The following is a 21,978-nucleotide window of genomic DNA, read 5'->3' as shown; positions in this document are numbered from 1 at the left end:
CATAAATAAAAAACATTCTCTTCCCGCACAACATCTATTTCTATCAGGGCAAGCACTGTTCATGACACAAACTGTTCACACCCCTCTTGTTGGTGGAGAGAATGTTACAGGTTTTAAGCGTAGTTCCTGCAATTCTACACATTTTGTCATGGGGTGCAAAGAACATTTTGCCATTTTAAAGCAAATTGTCTTGCAATTCTATATATTTTGACATGTCTAATGTGTATTAATGTGATATTTGAGTGACAAAAAAACTTACAACAATGTCTATGGCCTAAAAAACCTAAATATAAAAACTTTAGCTGACATGGGCAAGTTGATCTGGACAAATGCAATAACTAACATGACAACAGGAACTGATGATGCACTAACCAATTTCGAAATTGCACCATGTACATTTTACTATGACAACTTTCAAGAGTAAGTTTAAAGCTGGACTGAGTTCGTTTTTTTCAGCCCCCCCCCTCCCCCCTTTTCCACATTTTGTTAGGTTACCAATTTCACATATATAAAATGTATACAATTGTATTTTTTCCTCATCAATATACACACAATACCCCATAATGACAAATTAAAAATACATTTTTAGACACTTTTGCTAATTCATACAAAATAAAAAACTGAAATATCACATAAGTATTCAGACCCTTTACTCAGTACTTTGTTGAAGCACTTTTGACAGCGATTACAACCTTAAGTCTTCTTGGGTATAGCGCTACAAGCTTGGCACACCTGTATTTGGGGAGTTTCTCCCATTCTTCTCTGCAGATCCTCTCAAGCTCTGTCAGGTTGGTCTGGGAGTCTTTAGGTGCCTTTTGGCAAACACCAGTGGGCTGTCATGCGCCTTTTACTGAGGAGTGGTTTCCATCTGGTCACATTACCATAAAGGCCTGATTGGTGGAGTGCTGCAGAGATGATTGTCCTTCTTGAAGGTTCTCCCATCACCACAAAGGAACTCTAGAGCTCTATCAGAGTGACCATTGGGTTCTTGGTCACCTCCCTGACCAAGACCCTTTTCCCCCGATTGCGCTGTTTGGCCAGGCGGCCAGCTCTAGGTGAGTCTTGGTGGTTCCAAACTTCTTCCATTTAAGAATGATGGAGGCCACTGTGTTCTTGGGGATCTTCAATGCTGCATTTTTGGTAACCTTCCCCAGACTTGTGCCTCGACATAATCCTGTCTTGGAGCTCTGCAGGCAATTCCTTCGACCTCATGGCTTGGTTTTTGCTCTGACATGCACTGTCAACTGTGGGACCTTATATAGACAGGTGTGAGCCTTTCCAAATAATGTCCAATCAATTGAATTTACCACAGGTGGACTCCAATCAAGTTGTAGAAACAACTCAAGGATAATCAATGGAAACAGTCTCATAGTAAAGAGTCTGAATACTTGCAGTACCAGTCAAAAGTTTGAACACACATACTCATTCAAGGGTTTTTCTTTATTTTTTACTATTTTCTACATTGTTTCAAAATTATGAAATAACACATATGGAGTTAACACAACAAAAAAGTGTTAAACAAATCAAAATAGATTTTATATTTGAGATTCTTCAAAGTAGCCACCCTTTGCCTTGATGACAGCTGTGCACACTCTTGGCATTCTCTCAACTAGCTTCACTTGGAATGCTTTTCCAACAGTCTTGAAGGAGTTCCCACATATGCTGAGCACTTGTTGGCGGCTTTTCCTTCACTCTGCGGTCCAACTCATCCCAAACCATCTCAACTGGGTTGAGGTCGGGTGATTGTGGAGGCCAGGTCATCTGATGCAGCACTAAATTACTCTCCTTCTTGGTCAAATAGTCCTTCCACAGCCTGGAGGTGTGTTGAGTTATTGTCCTGTTGAAAAACAAATTATAGTCTCACTAAGCGCAAACCAGATGGGATGGCGTATCTCTGCAAAATGCTGTGGTAGCCATAATGGTTAAGTGTGCCTTGAATTCTAAATAAATCATAGACAGTGTCACTAGCAAAGCACCCCTACACCATCACACCTCCTCCTCCATGCTTCACGGTGAGAAGCACACATGTAGAGATCATCTATTCACGTGCTCTGCGTCTCATAAAGACACGGCTGTTGGAACAAAAAAATCTCAAATTTGGACTCATCAGACCAATGGACATATGTCCACCAGTCTAATGTCCATTGCTCGTGTTTTTTGGCCCAAGCAAGTCTCTTCTTATTATTGGTGTCCTTTCGTAGTGGTTTCTTTGCAGCAATTTGACCATGAAGGCCTGATTCACGCAGTCTCCTCTGAACAGTTGATGTTGAGATGTGTCTGTTACTTGAACTCTGTGAAGCATTTATTTGGGCTTTAATCTGAGGCGCAATTAACTCTAATGAACTTATTCTCTGCAGCTGGTAACTCTGGGTCTTCCTTTGCTGAGGCGGTCCTCATGAGAGCTAGTTTCATCATAGTGCTTGATGGTTTTTGAGACTGCACTTGAAGAAACTTTCAAAGATCTTGAAATGTTCCACATTGACTGACCATGTCTTAAAGTAACGATGTACTGTCGTTTCTCTTTGCTTATTTGAGCTGTTCTTGCCATAATATGGACTTGGTATTTGACCAAATAGGGCTATCTTCTGTATACCAACCGTACCTTGTCACAACACAACTGATTGGCTCAAACGCATTAAGAAGGAAAGAAATTCCACAAATTAACTTTTAACAAGGCACACCTGTTAATTGAAATGCATTCCAGGTGACTACCTCATGAAGCTGGTTGAGAGAATGCCAAGAGTGTGCAAAGCTGTCATGAAGGCAAATGGTTGCTACTTTGACGAATCTCAAATATAAAATATATTTTAATTTGTTTAACACTTTTTTAGTTACTACATCACTCCATATGTATTATTTAATACTTTTGATGTCTTCACTATTATTATGCAATGTAGAAAATAGTAAAAAAAAATAACAATAATAATAACCTGGAATGAGTAGGTGTGTCCAAACTTTTGACTGGTACTGAATGCAAACAAAGTATTTATGTTTTTTAATACATTTGCAAAAATGTATAAAAAACTGTTTTCGCTTTGTAATTATTGTGTATTGTGTGTAGATTGGTGACGAATTGTATTTATTTAATCCATTTTAGAATAAGGCTCTAACGTAAAAAAAATGTGGAAAAAGTCAAGGGGTCTGAATACTTTCCGAAGGTACTGTATATAATACGCAGCATCCCCGCCCCCAAACTACTTCCCGCGGCTATGGCTCTATACCCACAATTACTTAATATAACTTATTGTTAGGACATACTAATTAGCCTGAATGTAAGTCAAGAGGAAAAGCCCAAATTCCCGCAAGCACGCACTCACACACACGCACACACACACACACACACACACACACACCCAAACACACACACATTCAATTGTCATCAAGTACCATGAACTCTGTTGTGTGCCTTAGGGACATTTCTCAGTTATCTCTTAATGAAATCTTTCAAGCTTGCCAAAGAATAACCAGGAAGAGCATTGGTGTCATGTTTTTACCCACCTTCTCACATACTCTGCATGCATTCTTGATGTGCAGTGACTTGAATAAAACCTGTCAAAGTAAGATTATTTAGCTTCCTCCCTCTTTCTCTCTCACTTCTGGGAAGTCATATGCTCTTTGTATGATTGTTCTCTGCTGTACTTTGTCCATTCATACTAGACCCAAAGATATGTGTTTGAGGCGAATATACTGTATAATAACTATGTTAGTGACATGTTGTCATGAGAAAATACATGGAAAATAGCTCAAAGAAACCAGGTAGGATGGGTGGGAGGCAACACAATGGGTATGTTTACAAGAATACAAGGAGAGGGTAGCCCTTTGACCTTTTATTTAGAATAGGTTTGTTGGTCTTTTGTAGGCTTCAAATGTCACAGCTGACAGATGATTAAAATATGGTTTTGTTTATGGTTTTACTAAAGATATCAGAAATAATGTCAATAACAGGAATGAGTACATGGACAAAGGGGAATCTACTTAAATCAAACTGAAAGGCTATACATGCTATATAATTAGCAGTCAATTAAACACTTACAGTACCAGCCAAAAGTTTGGACACACATACTCATTCAAGGGTTTTTCTATATTTTCACTATTTTCTACATTGTAGAATAATAGTTACAACATCAAAACTATGAAATTACACATACGCATGGAATCATGTAGTAACCAAAAAAGTGTTAAACAAATCAACAAATATTTTATATTTGAGATTCTCCACCCTTTGCCTTGATGACAGCGTTGCACACTCTTGGCATTCTCTCAACCAGCTTCATGAGGAATGCTTTTCCAACAGTCTTGAAGGAGTTCCCACATATGCTGAGCACTTGTTGGATGCTTTTCCTTCACTCTGCGGTCCAACTCATCCCAAACCATCTCAATTGGGATGAGGTTGGGTGACTGTGGAGGCCAGGGCCCAGATTCATGAAACACTTGTTATGCAAAAATGTAAGAAGTTCACAAGATAGTTCGTAAGTGCAATTCCTCAACAATATCTTACGATTTAATGATTTTCTTACGAACTTCTCAAATATCTTCTTAAGATGTTTGTTGCTAGGCAACTTTTTTAGCTAGCTATCTAGCTAGCAATGTCAATCATGTTAGCATATTTCTTTCTTTTTTTAGCCCTTTTTCTCCCCAAGTTCATGGTATCAAATTGGTAGTTACTGTCACGGTTGTCGTAACAACGGGACCAAGGCGCAGCGTGTGTAGAGTTCCACATCTTTATTCCAAAGTGAAACTTCAAGCAAACGCAAAAACAAATAAATCAAATAAACAAACAACTAAACGTGACTACGTGGTGCACAGGCACAAACACAAAACAATATCGCACAAACACAGGTGGGAAAAATAGCTACTTAAATATGATCTCCAATTAGAGACAACGATTACCAGCTGCCTCTAATTGGGAATCATACAAAACACCAACCTAGAAAATATAAACTAGAACACAACATAGAAATATTAAACTAGACTACCCCCTAGTCACGCCTTGACCTATTACACCATAGAGAAACAAGGGCTCTCTATGGTCAGGGCGTGACAGTTACAGTCTTGTCTCATCGCTGTAACTCCAAGAATGGACTCAGGAGAAGCAAAGGTCAAGAGCTGTGCGTCCTCCGAAACACAACCCAGCCAAGCTGCACTGTTTCTTGACACAAAGCCCACTTAACCCAGAAGCCAGCCACACCAATGTGTCAGAGGAAACACTGTACACCTGGCGACCGTGGCAGTTTGCACTGCACCCGGCCTGCCACAGGGTTTGCTAGTATGCGATGGGACAAGGACATCCCTGCCGGCCAAACCCTTCCCGAACCCGGATGACACTGGGCCAATTGTGCGCCAGCCCATGGGTCAAACCCAGAATCTCTAGTGGCACAGCTAGCTCTGCAGTGCTTTAGACCACTGCACCACTTGGGAGGCCACTGTTAGCATATTTCTTACTGAGATTACTATTTCAAAACATGTTCTTGGGTTTAAATTAATCACTACTAAACCTTTCAGATGAAGTTTGTGAGTGAATTAAACATGATCAATTGCTTTTAAGATTGTTTTCTCTCACTGCCCTGAGTTTAAGGGTTTAGCTGTGTTGGAATTAAGAACATTTCCAAAAACGTTATTTTCAAGAATCTAATTTCTTCTTAACTTTTTGTTGAAGAGAAACAATAAATAACGCAAGAAAATTTCCAAGAACCTTTTTGAGGAATAGTAACTTTGCTTAACTTTCTTCTTAAGGCTTCAGTTAAGGTTTTGTAAATCCGGCCCCAGGTCATCTGATGCAGCACGCCATCACTCTCCTTCTTGGTCAAATAGCCCTTACTCAGCCTGGAGGTGTGTTTTGGGTCATTGTCCTGTTGAAAAACAATTGATAGTCTCACTAAGCGCAAACCAGATGGGATGGCGTATCGCTGCAGAATGCTGTGGTAGCCATAATGGTTAAGTGTGCCTTGAATTCTAAATAAATCACAGACAGTGTCACCAGCAAAGCACTCCCACACCATCACACCTCCTCCTCCATGCTTCACGGTAGGAACCACACATGCGGAGATCATCCGTTCACCTACTCTGTGTCTCATAAAGACACGGCTGTTGGAATCAAAAATCTCAAATTTGGACTCATCAGACAGGTTACCACCAGTCTAATGTCCATTGATCATGTTTCTTGGCCCAAGCAAGTCTCTTCTTATTATTGGTGTCATTTAGTAGGGGTTTCTTTGCAGCAATTTGACCATGAAGACCTGATTCATGCAGTCTCCTCTGAACAGTTGATGTTGAGATGTGTCTGTTACTTGAACTTTGTGAAGCATTTATTTGGGCTTTAATCTGAGGTACAGTTAACTCTAATGAACTTATTCTCTGCAGGAGGTAACTCTGGGTCTTCCTTTCCTGTGGCGATCCTCATGAGAGCCAGTTTCATCAAAGCGCTTGATGGTTGTTTTGCGACTGCACTTGAAGAAACTTTCAAAGTTCTTGAAATTTTCCAGATGGACTGTCCTTCATGTCTTAAAGTAATGATGTCATTTCTCTTTGCTTATTTGAGTTATTCTTGCCATAATATGGACTTGGTATTTGACCAAATAGGGCTATCTTCTGTATTCCAACCGTACCTTGTCACAACACAACTGATTGGCTCAAACGCATTAAGAGGGAAAGAAATTCCACAAATTAACTTTTAACAAGGCACACCTGTTAATTGAAATGCATTCCAGGTGACTACCTCATGAAGCTGGTTGAGAGAATGCCAAGAGTGTGCAAAGCTGTCATCAAGGCAAAGGGTGGCTTTGCTGGTGACACTGTCAGGGATTTATTTAGAATTAAAGGCACACGTAACCAGCATGGCTACCACAGCATTCTGCAGCGTTACGCCATCCCATCTGTTTTGCGCATAGTGGGACTATCATTTGTTTTTCAACAGGACAATGACCCAACACACCTCCAGGCTGTGGAAGGGCTATTTGACCAAGAAGGAAAGTGATGGAGTGCTGCATCAGATGACCTGGTCTCCACAATTACCCGACCTCAACCCAACGTCCCTGAGAGGATCCGAGCTTACCCAAGTTCCTCCAAGAGCCTCTGAAGACTGTCGACTTGTCCCTTCCTGAGCCGATGCAGCTCGGCAGGGCTAGGCTGTCTCCAGCCAAATGCGTACGCGGACTTAACACCCAGAATTGTCTGTATTGCGGTACTGCTGGTCATTATGTGTCTACCTGTCTCTTCAAGAGACCTAGCTCATTGGTTGGAATGAGTACTCTGGTGGGTCTTAAAGATAATGTTTCTTCTCCCCCTACTCGCCCCCCTCTCCATACCACGCTGCTGTGGGGCGACCAGTCCAAGTCTCTCCAGATACTCATCGACTCGGGGGCCATATGAATCTTATGGACGTTACCCTGGCTTCCGAGCTGGGCATCCCCACTCAACCCCTCTCCATTCCCATGGATGTTAGAACGCTGGACGGGCGCTCACACACCATACCACCCCCATCAACCTACGAGTGTCAGGGAACCACAGCGAGACGATCCAATTCCTGCTAATTGTGTCTCCGCAGGTTCCTGTGGTATTGGGATTATCTTGGCTCCAGCGACACAATCCCTCGATTGACTGGTCTACTGGTGCCATCGTGGGCTGGAGCCCGTTATGCCACGCCCGTTGCCTGAAATCAGCTCTGCCTCCCCCGGGACGTCTTCCTGGGGGCTTGGAAATTGCCCTGAATCTCTCTGCCATTCCCGTGGAGTACCAGGAGTACCAGGTTCAGTAATGCCCGTGCCACTTTGCTTCCACAACACCGACTGGTACCCAAGGAGGTTAAGCCGGATGTGCTGGCACGGTGCTATAGCCCCACGGCTACACACCCAGAAGCCAAGATTTTTCCTCCCTACTCCAAAATCAATAGCCCCTCTGCTGTTCGCCCTCTGTTGCCCCGTACCCTCCGGATACTTCCTACCTTTTATGTGTCTAGATCTAAACCCATGTCTCACAGCCCTTTGTCTCCTGTTTCCAGGCCCACCCTTCTCCCCCGTCTCATCGACGGTCAACCAGCGTACAGGGTGAGACGTCTCCTGAAGTTTCGACCTCGGGGCAGGGGATTCCAGTACCTGGTTGACTGGGAGGGTTATGGCCCAGAGGAGAGGTGCTGGGTCTCCGCTAGGGACATCCTGGACCCAGGTCTCATCTCTGAATTCCAACACCAACACCCCGCTTGACCAGGTATGCATCCAGGTAGGACGCCAGGTGTGTGTGTGTGGGGGGGGGGGGGTACTGTCACGCCCTGATCTGTTTTCACTTGTGCTTGTCTCCACCCCCCTCCAGGCGTCGCCTATCTTCCCCACTTATCCCTTGTGTTTTCTGTCTGTCTGTGCCAGTTCGTCTAATTTGTTCAAGTCTACCAGTGTTTTGTCTCAGCTCCTGCTTTTCCTCAGTCTCTCTTTTTCTCATCCTCCTGGTTTTGACCCTTGCCTGTCCTGACTCTGAGCCTACCTGCTTTCCTGTGCCTTTGCCCCTACTTTGGATTACCGACCTCTGCTTGACCTGACCCTGGGCCTGCCTGCCGTCCTGTACCTTGGCCCCACTATCCGGATTATCGACCCTTGTCTGCCTTGACCTGTCGTTTGTCTGCCCCTGTTGCTGCAATAAACATTGTTACTTCAACACAGCCTGCACTTGGGTCTTACCTGAAACCTGATAGACAGAGGCCTTTCAAGGGTTACATAGACAAAGACACATGGTCTCTGTATGGATCTCCTTAATATTCAACAGCTCTCCTTAGACCTCACATCTGACAGGAGCAGAGGAATGAGGCAGGCTGAGTGACAACTGTGTTTTGGATGGTTCTGCCGTAACTGGATAGAACCAGGACCAGGCTTACAGTAACAGTAAGAAGCATTGTCCTACTCTGTTCCTCAACCTGGGCTCGGGGCAGTTAGCCAACCAGCCAGCCAGCCTACAGCAGTGTGGACTGGAGAGCTCCAGTAGCTAAAGGCTGCAGTGTTTACCCAGGTCAAGACCAGGACACAGTCCAACAGGTGGCCTCTGACACACTCCAGCAGATGTTTCCTCCCTCCCTCCCAGGGAAGCAGGTGCAGACGGCTGCCCTGTGTCTCCTCTCCCCACACCCTCTCCTCTGCTCTCCCCCAGCCTTCTATTCTCCTCTTCCCACACCCCTCTCCTCTCATCTGCTGTCCCCTGTTCATCCCTTTATGATGGCTCTTATCACACATGATAAAGAACCATGGGAAACTCTAGTTGTCTTGATAAACTGGGGGAAGTAATGAGGTATATTTATTTAAAAAGTAACACAACTTTATTCCTTGTGTAGGATGTGTGGGTTATGGTAAATTACAGCTGTAGCCCTTTACACTTGTACGTGTATACGGGTTAAAATGGTAGATTTGGGCACTGATAAGAACCTAAATTGTAACGCAGTGCCTGTAGAGTAACATGCTGTAAATGACGTCAGAGCTCTGGCTCTGCGCTTCACAGCTCTGTAGGGATTTTGACTGACAGACGTTCTGAACTTGAACACAGCACGCGGCAAGAAGTTTCCCCCATCCCTCCTGCCAATTGGGCATCTTTTGCAAAAATGTTGTTGTCTAATTGAGGGAAATGCTGTAAATTAAGGGGACTCAATGTATTTTGAAAGATGAGACGTTGAGGATTTTAACTAATATTGCTTTGATGCCTTACAAGCAAGCCAAACACCAAATGTGAACTTAACATTTCCATATCATAAAACTCATGTCATATACAGCGTCAATTTATAGTGGGACGTTTTTGGATTGCGTAAACAACAACAGTAATTCTGTGATGGTGGGGATGCGGAGTTGTGTTCCAAGCAAACAACTAGAAGTGTGCTTGCTCTAGTTCCTCAACGGCACAGCTAGGAGACAGTTGAAGACTATTCTTTGGGTCATAAAGTGCATTGAAATGACTTAGCAACTGTGCACACTCTGGAAATGTGTGTGGTGACTTGGAGACACCAGTTAGTCCTCTCACTCAAACCCTTGTAATGTTTTGTCTACCCTACATTTTTCAGGAATATTCTTATCATGTTACTGAATGTATCCAAAGAATCTTCAGATTTTGTTATCAACAAATGCGGCGAAAAGTACAGTAAATGTAAAATGCACATAAAATCACCAGTGTAATGTCTGGATTCAGTCTTGTGTCAGGTGAACTGTTCTAATAATTTCCCCATAATCTCCAAACTGTTCCCTTTCAATTGTTACCATGCCTATGCATTTCATATTTCTTCTGTAAGAAACATTTCAATGTAGCCCTATCCATATAGGCCAATTTTCACAAGTGTAAAGGGTTAAGTAACACTTTATGGTATGCACAACTACATTCATCCTGAAAATCCACATACAGTGCTGTTGATTATATACAGAAACAAGTCTCCCCCTGTTCATTGTGGTCAACACCATTTCACAAGGTCAAATTCCTAGTAATGTAGATGAACTTGGTGAATAAATGTGATTCTGATTCTAAATTGCCAAAGAAACCTGGGAGAGAGTGTCTTCTAAACCAACCCTTCTGACAGAGATGTTGAAAACATGTTTTGTGGAGCTGAACGTCTGAGGGTCTGAGGGGTCTGCAAACATAAATCTGTCGTTAGGATGTCCCCGGAACGTCATGAAATGGTCACCTAAAGTGGTCAGGACGTTGTGTCATGGTCCCCTGGAGGTTTTGTCTAGTTCTCAATTTGTCCCCTAGGTTCATGGGACGTTGTTTCATGGTCCCCTAGAGGTTACCAGTTTGTCCTGGGGACAATCAAAGAAAAAGAAACGCAAAGAAACGTCACCCCCCCAAAAAAACATTCTACCCTGGGCACGTGCACCCTAGTTTCATTACATCTCAGACCTTGTTACTATTGCCAAGCCCATCAAGGAGGACACACACAGAGCTTTTAACTTACATATTTGACATTCTTTGACGTATATTATTACATTGTGTAGGTTTATTTATACAGTAATTATTAATAAACATGTTCTCACCTGGGATGTCCTCACAAACTTTTGGTTCACCACATTCCGATCTTCCTGTTACGCACCATGTACTGTATGTGCGATTGACTGATTTCACCTGTATATCTATACTTCAAAGTGAATCTCAGCTCTGTTATAAATACACTCAAGAAAAAACAAGTATATTTATCAAAGTGATTTGTATTTATTATGGATCTCCATTAGCTGCTGCCAAAGCAGCAGCTACTCTTCCTGTGGTCCAGCAAAATTAAGGCAGTTTATACAATTTTAAAAACATTACAATACATTCACAGATTTCACAACACACTGATTTCACAACACACAGACTTTGTGGCACAGCAGAAAGATCAGCATACCCTAAAGGTTGAGAGTTCAAATCCCAGGTGGGGGTCATATTGAAAAGTCAGTACTAAGTGATTATGTCGAATTTAATCATATTGTCATTCATTAAAGATTTGTATACTATTTTAGCCAAACAGCAAACCACTTACCAAAAAAACATTTAATTACTTCACCTACTGCATAATGGTTTGGTACACCTTAGACCATCACATAACAAAAACCTCTAGGGGACCATAACACAATGTCCCAAAAACGTCCTCGGGGATGTCCCCAGGACAAACAGGGAAGTAGACAAAACCTCCAGGGGACCATGACACAATATCATGACTTCATTAGGCATCTTTTTTGTGACGTTATGGGGATGTCCTTATGGCAAATTGTTGTTTGCAGAGACGTTGCCTTAGGACCATCACACAACATCCTAATGACTAGTAAAACTAAAGTCCTGGGAACGTCCTGACATAGTCCTCGGTGACGTCCTCGGAACTTACAAGGAACAAGACAAAGGTCCGTCCCCCAGAGAATGTTCCCTTTGGCCATCACGCAATGTCCTGAGGACTAGTAAAATGAAATTCCTGAGAATATCCGAAAAAGGTCCTGACACTTTCCTTGGTGACATCCTGGGAACTTACAGGGAACTACACAAAGTTACCCAAGAGAACGTTCCCCTGGGACCATCATTTACGTCCCCTTGACCATTATGGAACGCCCCCTTGTCGTCATTGAATGTTCCATGGATAACGTCTCGCGGAACCCTTTAAGGGACCTAATGGGAATGTTGCCGAATGTCCTTAGGACTTCCCCCGTTTGCTGGGAAGAAATACAGAGTGAGATAAATTCCCCTCTTGCATTTCTGGCCTGCTCTAATGCAGAACAAAGACAAAACAACATATCTGTCTGCTGAAGCCTGCACAGATAGACCCAGTAATGCTCAGTGTTAAAGATCTGGCATGGTGTGCAATGCAGACATAACTATCTGTTTGTTCAAGCAAATGTAACAGTGAAATAGTACTCGTGATGTCACTGTGAAACATGTTTTTATTGCATTGCTCAAGGATTTGGCCATCTCCGCTCTCTTCTTGGTCAGTGTTGGAAATCCCTAATTCAGATATCTGAGAATATGCTGCTACACACGCCTGGCGTGTATGTACCTGCACAGGAGGAGTCACCCTTCTCTTTCTCTCCCTTACTCTTTTCCTTTTTCATTGCCATGTTGATTTGTTCATGCATCTGATCCTTAACAAGTTAACTTGCCTGTGTCACACCTATTCTCTTATGATCTACCTTTCTTGGTGCAACAGGAACATTTACAAGTCCGATCCTGAAGAATACAAACAGAGGTCTCTTATCTTCAAAAAATAGTAAACTTTAGTCAGTCTTGTTGTGGCTTGCCAACCTTGTCTCTCCTATAAGGTGGTGGACAGATAATCTAAAATAGCCATCCATAAAAACAGTGAAGCCTGACAGTGACAGACCATTCCCCCCACAGGTCAGAGAGAGGAGAGGAGAAGGAGAAGAGAGGAGAGAGGGAGCATGTCTCTATTTCTCTCCCTGGGACCTTTATCTCACCTATGCTAAAGAGTGCTAATGCCTTTGGAAGACCTGAGTGTTTGATCACCTGACAGCCCACTGACAGAGCTGAGCCCACCCCAATACTGCACACACCTACAGCACCCCACACCACCCCATCCGCACACCAACAACCACACCACTTCAACAAGAGACTAGACTGTGAATCACACACTCCTTAAACAGAGGAAGTGAAGTAAATACAGTCATACAGTTAATGCAGTTTGCATCTCTGTGCTAGAACGTCTCCTAATCCACGCCAACTAAACTACCTGACCTCAACTCCACCCCACACGTCTGATAAGTAGGAGGCTATCACAACCCTGCACACACACACCCACACAAACAGAGCAGGTGTTCAGTGGCGGGCAGACCACCAGCAGTCTCACAGGGTCAGTATGTAAACAGCAGCAGGTGCACCTGCACAAAGGTGTGTGAGATAGCCCATTATGGCTTTATAGCATTTATTGCCCTGCAACATAGTTTGAGACTGATAAGAGCAGTGTATACACCTGTCTCTCTGGCTCCATCTGCCTTCTCTAGTCTACTTGAATCTGGGCTAAGCCTAGTGGGTATACTGAGGATGATTATTGACATGGAGATTGCTGTATTAATGTTTGTCTAGACTGGTATGTACTGTAAACGTGGTGTGACGTTTACAGTACAAAGAGTTCCAGGACTCCAATATGCACTGCTCTCAATCAAACTTGCTTCCTCTTTTGGAGCTTTCATCATGTAATACATTTTTTATATATATTTTTATTTAACTAGGCAAGTCAGTTAAGAACAAATTCTTATTTACAATGACGGCCAACCTCGGCCAAACCCTAACAACGCAGGGACAATTGTGCGCCACCCTACGGGATTCCCCATCACGGTCAGTTGTGATACAGCCTGGAATCAAACCAGGGTCTGTAGTGATGCCTCTAGCACTGAGATGCAGTGCCTTAGACTGCTGCGCCACTCGGGAGCAGGGGTGATATTTTGGGAACTGTAGTGAAACAGAGTTCCACCAGCTTAGGATGGAAAAGATTGAGTGAATTGGGGGGGGAAAAATACAAAGAAATCAAAGGCAAGCAAAAGGGGACAGTTCCACAAGCTACAAAATCCCAGTTTAACTTGCGGAGACATACAATGAGAACTAAAAGCATTTTTAGACCACAATAAGTCTACATGAAACAATGACCTAAATTAGGCTCAGCTAAACCCAAAATAAATGAAACCCCCAACAAAGTTCAATACCATTGTTTAATATGAAATAAAAATGGCTTTTCAAAATGTATTGTTGTCTAGAAAACAATTACACTGAATAGAAGCCCTTCGTCCCATGATGTACAGTACTTTAGCAAGGTGAATTATAAGATGGGGAGAATAAGAGTATACGGAAGCTCCAGGGTTATGATGAAAGTTAGATGAGTAAAGAAAAGGTGACTTCCTGACCAGCTCTAAAGAGAGTCACCAGTATGGATCGAGGGCTTTGATTTCACTCCTCAAACCCCTTAACACAAAGCCAGGCCCTGTCATCTAACACTGGAGCATATGGGCCCTGTTCCCACACCCTACTCCATGTAAACATCTCATTAAGCACTGAGCAGAGGCTACGTGGCCATAAAACACAGCCAGGAACAATACAGCAGCATCCCCCCACAGACAGACAGTGTCAATTAGGCCCCAGTCTTTGATTACCCAGGAGCTGCTGCTCCACTACAGAGGCCCTCTGAAGGTAAAGGTAAGGTAATGATCCCCTCAAATTAAAACCCACGCAGCACACAGGCTCAGGGGCTTTCCTGTACTCTGTGAAAAGGTTTTAAAGATACGACTGAAGTTCTTGCTACGTCTCCAGTACATACGTGGGCGCACACACACACACTGGCAAACACACATCCCCATACACAACCTCGACCCTTTGAAAGACAGGTTTGCGGTGCAGCACTATTGATAATTGGTGGTTGGGAGGGGTCACGGGGCAAAAGAAGGGGTTACCAGATTAGCTTCTCCAGCCTTTGTGACTGTGCTCCAAAGAGTCTCACTATGATGGGATTTCAGTGGGGAGAGGACAATACTGGGCACAAAGACCAAGAGGGTAGTGAAAGATGCATGAGGTTAGAGCTGCTTTAAGCGCTTCCTAGCATTATGCTAAAAAACTATTAAGTTGTTCCAAGGTATTGGAGGTGATGGTCACTCAGCTAATAACCCCTTCCACCTGGTTCATTCCCTTGAAAACACAGCACTCCTAAACTATATCCCCAGCACCACCACCACAAATTAATGCAGGACCCTACCTATAAGACCCCAGCTTCACTGTCCGGCTGCTTCACTGGCCGGCTGCTTCACTGGCCTGCTGATTCACTGGCCGGCTGATTCACTGGCCGGCTGATTCACTGGCCTGCTGCTTCACTGGCCTGCTGCTTCACTGGCCTGCTACTTCACTGGACTGCTACTTCACTGGACTGCTACTTCACTGGACTGCTGCTTCACTGGCCTGCTGCTTTACTGGCCAGCTGCTTTACTGGCCTGCTACTTCACTGGACTGCTGCTTTACTGGCCTGCTGCTTTACTGGCCTGCTGCTTTACTGGCCAGCTGCTTTACTGGCCTGCTGCCCTCAGCCCTACACTGCCCTGCACATGGACACTTCAATTTAAAGGGAACACCCCAAACGGTGTTGGGAGGATCCAAAGGTCTGGAGCCACAAAGAGATGCAACCATGTGATCCAGACAGATTAAGGTCTAAAGGATCCAGGAGCCTCCTGGTGTATTGTGTTAACATGGAGATGAGGGGGTGGCAGATAACCGGATCAGTAGGACACAGCCCTGGTCTGGGTAATGACGACTCATAATAATGGCTGGAATGGAGTGAATGGAATGGTATCAAACACATGGAAACCACTAGTTTGATGTGCTCGATACCATTCCATTAATTCCGTTCCAGCCATTACTATGAACAGTCCTACCCAATTAGGTTGCCAGCAGCCAACTGTATGATGTATCTACAGTCAAAGAATGCACCACAATGAACCTATTAAACTGTTTAATGTTCAGATGCCCCCTCTATCCATCCCTTGTTTTATATTCGTTTATCAGACACTTCCTTTATGTCACTCAGAGCCGAGCTTTCCAGCTGAACTCTTTCACATACTGGGAGACAGAGTAGGCACTGGCCTGATATTTGTCCCTAATTGCATAATCCATTCCCAAGGATTTGGATGGTGGTTTGGTGTCATACCCACTCTATAAGTATTGCAACGCTATTCACACTTTAATGTGGATGTGGAGGTTAATGATTTCATTCTACTCTAAATGATAAATCAATCGTCAAAACAATGAATCAATCAATTTTATGATCTCAATTACATTTAATTGAGACCGTAAAAGAATCATTACCATTTTACCGCTCCCCTTGTTACTTACATAGGGGCTTTTGAGATAAACATCTGATTATTTTCCATGTGTTAAGAGATGGTGGGAGGACTGCCATCACTATCTCTCTGTTTTGCCCATTCCAATGTTTTTTAGTGTGGGTGGGAAATACATAACATTCTGTTTAAGAGGGGGGCTGGGGCTGGGGCTGGGGGTGGTGGGGGGCACTGCAAGAGCAACAAGTGTGTGCTTGATTGCATAGTTGTGGAGGTGGGCATCCCAGCAAACAGGGGACATCCTGAGGACATTCAGTGATGTTTCCATTCGTTTCCTTAAGGGTTTCAGCGCAACATTATCTCACTGCGTCCTGAGAAGGTTATAAGAACGTTGCGTGACGGTTCCAAGGGAACGTTCTCTGGGGACCTTTGTCTAGTACCCTGTACATACCCAGGACGTCACTGCAGACTATGTCAGGACCTCCTTAGGACGTTCTCAGGACATCACTGATGACCATGTCAGGACCTTTTTTAGGACGTTCTAAAGACTTTAATTTCACTAGTCTTTAGGACGTTGTGTGAAGATCCCAAGGGAACATTCTCTGGGGGACCTTTGTGTAGTTCCTTGTATGTTCCCAGGACATCACTCAGGACCTTTTTAGGATATTCTCAGGACTTTAATTTTACTAGTCCTTAGGACATGGCGTGATGGTCTCAAGGGAATGTTCTCCTGAATCACTACGATAAATATCAGATTTTTTCTACAGTGTATTTTCAACAGAGCTGAGATATACTTTGAAGTGCAAAATTTAGGAATGAGCCTACATGTGAAATGAGTCATTGATACAGACATGGTGGCGTAGCAGGAAAATATGCATGCTGCGACCCAAGAGGTTGTGTGTTCAAATCCCAGGTGAGAACATGTTAAATAATAATTACTGTATGAATAAACATATGCAATCAAATGTGTCAAAAATGGAAGTTGAAAACACTATGTTAAAAGCTTTGTTTCTGTGTGACCCTAGCATTGCCAAAGGATAAAGAGCTATCAGTGGTGGGCTTGACAAAAGGAGCTGTCTAATAAAACTAGGCTGTGTGTGTCCTGGGACAAACTGGGAACTAGAGAAAACCTCCAGGGGACCACGATGCAATGTCCCAAAAACATCCTATAAATGTCATCAGGGATGTCCCCGGGACCAACTGAGAACTAGACAAAACCTCCAGGGGACCACGATGCAATGTCCCAAAAACATCCTATAAATGTCATCAGGGATGTCCCCGGGACCAACTGAGAACTAGACAAAACCTCCAGGGGACCACGATGCAATGTCCCAAAAACATCCTATAAATGTCATCAGGGATGTCCCCGGGACCAACTGAGAACTAGACAAAACCTCCAGGGGACCACGACACAATGTCCTGATGACTTAGGCAACCATTTTGTAACGTCCTAACAACTCATTATTGTTTGCAGAGATGTTTGTGTTGGCAGGAGGGAGCAGGTAGTGTAGCCTAGTGTAGGTAGGTGCTGCTTCAGAGGGTTGGGTTTTCTACAGACAACATCATTTATGACTATGACACTGTTATCAGAGAACAGAAGAGATAAAAACAGCCTTTTGAAGTACTAATTGGCAGGATGACAATCTGATGTTGGGGAATTATATCTGCCGAAACTTGATATTTTTTCCACACATATTTTTTGGAGATGAAACACCTGGCAGAGTGAGCTAAGATGGCTGCAATCAAAGACTTGAACACGTCTTAATCGATTATATCTCAATGTAAGTTATTGCAAATGATGACTGTAAGTTTGTTTGGTTCCATCAAAATCTATATAAACATCTATTACATACCATATAAATTATGATTCATGATTATGATTGTTGTATTCAAATGATAACAGTGGGAAAAGTACTTTTGTCTTTGAGTGACTGTATACTTCTGGTTTACAGCATAGTGAGTGATATGTGTCCTTTCAAGGCAAAACACACCATTGTTCCCCTATACAATCCACAATCTCACTAAGGAAGTGATACACAGGACACAAATACAATGCGCAACGAGGCTGCCTAACCCAGACAACAGAATTGTGGCTCCAAAAGCAGTGGGAAAATGTTCCTATGTGCTCTGAAACACCCAGCCTCCTCCCACCGCCATCCCCATGACCACACACACACACACACCTCACCCATGCACACACACACACACACACTCACTACTACTACTACCATTACTGTGGTAGAAATAGCTACTGGTGCTGACAAGTAACACAGGCCAAATTAGAGATGTAAAAACCCATAACCACCATCTGATGACATTACTTAAAGGGAAGATGATCTCATGCTCCACAGACAATGGGTAAAACCAGGCACCTGAAGGATCTAAAGCATCTAGGCCAAATCAAGCAGCACCAAGGTAAACAGAGACACCCACTGAAGCATCATTCCATCATCAAGACTCAACTCATTCTAACACCACTTAGGCTGGAGCTCCCTGTTCCCTTCTGCTCTCTCTCAGTTCTCTGTAACTAGAAACACCGAGCCCACATTTGTTTATTTGTCTTTTTTGGTATTTTCTTCCTTTGTCGATAAGATCTGGAGGAGCACTTTTTGGCACTTTGTCTCAGATTTTCCTCAAACGTGCTGAAACCCAATCAAGCAGGTCCACTCGCTCGTCATCCTGACTTTTTTTCAGGAGAGGGAAGAAGGGAAAGGGTTAATTGTTAAGAGTGAAAGAATGTGAAAATTAAGTGCAGGACTATTTTTACAAGTTGCCTCATTATTGGAGGCTCACAAAATAGGGTCCTAGGCTCTGAGAATGTTTCTCTGGGGACTCTTCCTATAGAACATCAGTTTTTCCTCTGAACAGTGAACATATACAGTTGAAGTCGGAAGTTTACATACACTTAGGTTGGAGTCATTAAAACTCGTTTTTCAACCACCCCACAAATTTCTTGTGAACAAACTATAGTTTTGGCAAGTCGGTTAGGACATCTACTTTGTGCATGACACAAGTAATTTTTCGAACAATTGTTTACAGACAGATTATTTCACTTATAATTCACTGTATCATAATTCCAGTGGGTCAGAAGTTTATATACACTAAAGTTGACTGTGCCTTTAAACAACTTGTAAAATTCCAGAAAATGATGTCATGGCTTGAGAAGCTTCTGATAGGCTAATTGACATCATTTGAGTCAATTGGAGGTGTACCTGTGGATGTATTTCACGGCCTACCTTCAAACTCAGTGCCTCTTTGCTCGACGTCATTGGAAACTAAAAAGAAATCAGCCAAGACCTCAGAAAAAAATTGTAGACCTCCACAAGTCTGGTTCATCCTTGGGAGCAATTTCCAAACGCCTGAAGGTACCACGGCCGCTCAGGAAGGAACTGCACATGGGGACAAAGATGGTACTTTTTGGAGAAATGTCCTCTGGTCTGATGAAACAAAAATAGAACAGTTTGGCCATAATGACCATCATTATGTTTGGAGGAAAAAGGGGGAGGCTTGCAAGTCAAAGAACACCATCCCAACCGTGAAGCACGGGGGTGGCAGCATCATGTTGTGGGGGTGCTTTGCTGCAGGAGGAACTGGTGCACTTCACAAAATAGATGGCATCATGAGGCAGGAAAATTATGTGGATATATTGAAGCAACATCTCAAGACATCAGTCAGGAAGTTAAAGATTGGTAGCAAATGGGTCTTCCAAATGGACAATGACCCCAAGCATACTTCCAAAGTTGTGTCAAAATGGCTTAAGGACAACAAAGTCAAGGCATTTGAGTGGTCATCCCAAAGCACTGACCTCAATCCCATAGAAAATTTGTGGGCAGAACTGAGAAAGCGTGTGCGAGCAAAGATGCCTACAAACCTGATTCAGTTACACCAGCTCTGTCAGGAGGAATGGGCCAAAATTCACCCAACTTATTGTGGGAAGCTTGTGGAAGGCTACCCAAAACGTTTGACCCAAGTTAAACAATTTAAAGGCAATGCTACCAAATACTAATTGAGTGTATGTCAACTTCTGACCCACTGGGAATGTGATGAAAGAAATAAAAGCTGAAGTAAATCATTCTCTCTACTATTATTCTGACATTTCACATTCTTAAAATAATGTGGGGATCCTAACTGACCTAAGACAGGGAATTTTTACTCGGATTAAATGTCAGGAATTGTGAAAAACTGAGTTTAAATGTATTTGGCTAAGGTGTATGTAAACTTCCGACTTCAACTGTAGAGGCATTGAAAGCCTTACGACTGGTAATGTAAACATGGCAGTGTGGAGTACAATCACTGGAGATGTGATATGCCCTTGACTCCATGGCACTGAGCTGTTCCTACACTGATTGCTAATGGTTCAACTGGGAAGACAATCGGAATGCCACAGGAATTCCCCAGAATCCCCCTCCTTCTGTCGAGATCCAGGCCTCTCTCTTATAATTCCGTGTGGAGCTAACATGGAGCACAATGGACAGGCAGCTATTCACCCTATCAATGCAAGGAAACGTTACCTCAGCACAAAAATGTCAAGACCATAGGCACAGGCCCTGGAAACAATCGCTACGGAAACTAAAGCAGGTGCCCACCTCCTGAGAAAATATCCTAGTGCACATGCAGCGGGGGAAGAGGTGGGTGTGTTGTCGTTGACAGCAGGGTTGCGCAAAACAGTAGCAGTCAGAGTAATAAAGCAATAAAAGAATAACGACACAAACTACAGTATACAGAATAGTGGGCATCTGTAATCCAATGAAAAAGTCTACTGTACAGTTACATTGTAAAATGTGTCAGACGTTGAACTTGATTGATCTGTGAAATGAAGTTTAATGATTGTTAGCATTTCATGACTAGGCCTGATGATAAACTGTAAGAGCCAGGTGAACTACATCCACAGAACTAGAATGAATAACTCTATTTTTAGGACTACAGAGCACTAATAGCATACTTTCTCTTCCACTCGAGTTTTTGGTTTCCCTTTCCCTCTAACCTGCATTATTGGAGATGTTCTGATCCTTATCTGCATAGCTGAATCCAGAGGACCTAAGAGATGAACAACAGAGGACAATGTTAATATCAGTTTAGACGACATGACACAACACACCAGCTTCCACACGCCAGTCAGTCAGGTTCAAGAGCAGCAGTTTGGTATAGAGGGTATAATAACTGGAACTCCCAAGGGGGGCAGTGGGGATCAGAAACTCCTGCTCTCCTACAGCATGTCTTTAATGTCTTTGTGTGGGGGGATTTGATACCCCTCAGGCGTTTAAATTAGACTAAATTACATCCGTTAGTCACATGAACCAGGAGTTTCTCTACACTGGGAGAGGGTTTCTAGATTCAGGTCAATTCTACTGATAACATATGAACCCACTTCGACCCTGTAACCCCAACAAATGTGCACGTACAGTACATCATTCATTCTTAAAAACATATGGGAACATGTTCTGAAACCACAAGGTCAAAAAGGCAAGGCCCAACGTTATCATGTGCTATCAATAGCATTGTTAATACAGGGACATTTGTGTTGCATTGAGTGATGGGGTAGAAATGTACTCGGTGGACTAGGAGGTGGCGGTAGAGGCTGAAGTGGGTTAAGGAAATTCCACTTTCTACTGCAGATCTCAATCTAACAGAACACTGCCGGACATAACAATGTGGTGTTTAAACAGACCGGGGCCGATGCCGGGGCAGGGTTGGTTCTCCTCCCGGGGCTGGTTCTGAATAAAAGAGTGGTCCA

This window comes from Salmo trutta, chromosome 33 (assembly GCF_901001165.1).
Source record: "Salmo trutta chromosome 33, fSalTru1.1, whole genome shotgun sequence".
Classification (NCBI taxonomy): Eukaryota; Metazoa; Chordata; class Actinopteri; order Salmoniformes; family Salmonidae; genus Salmo; species Salmo trutta.
Note: the sequence above shows the minus strand (reverse complement) of the source record.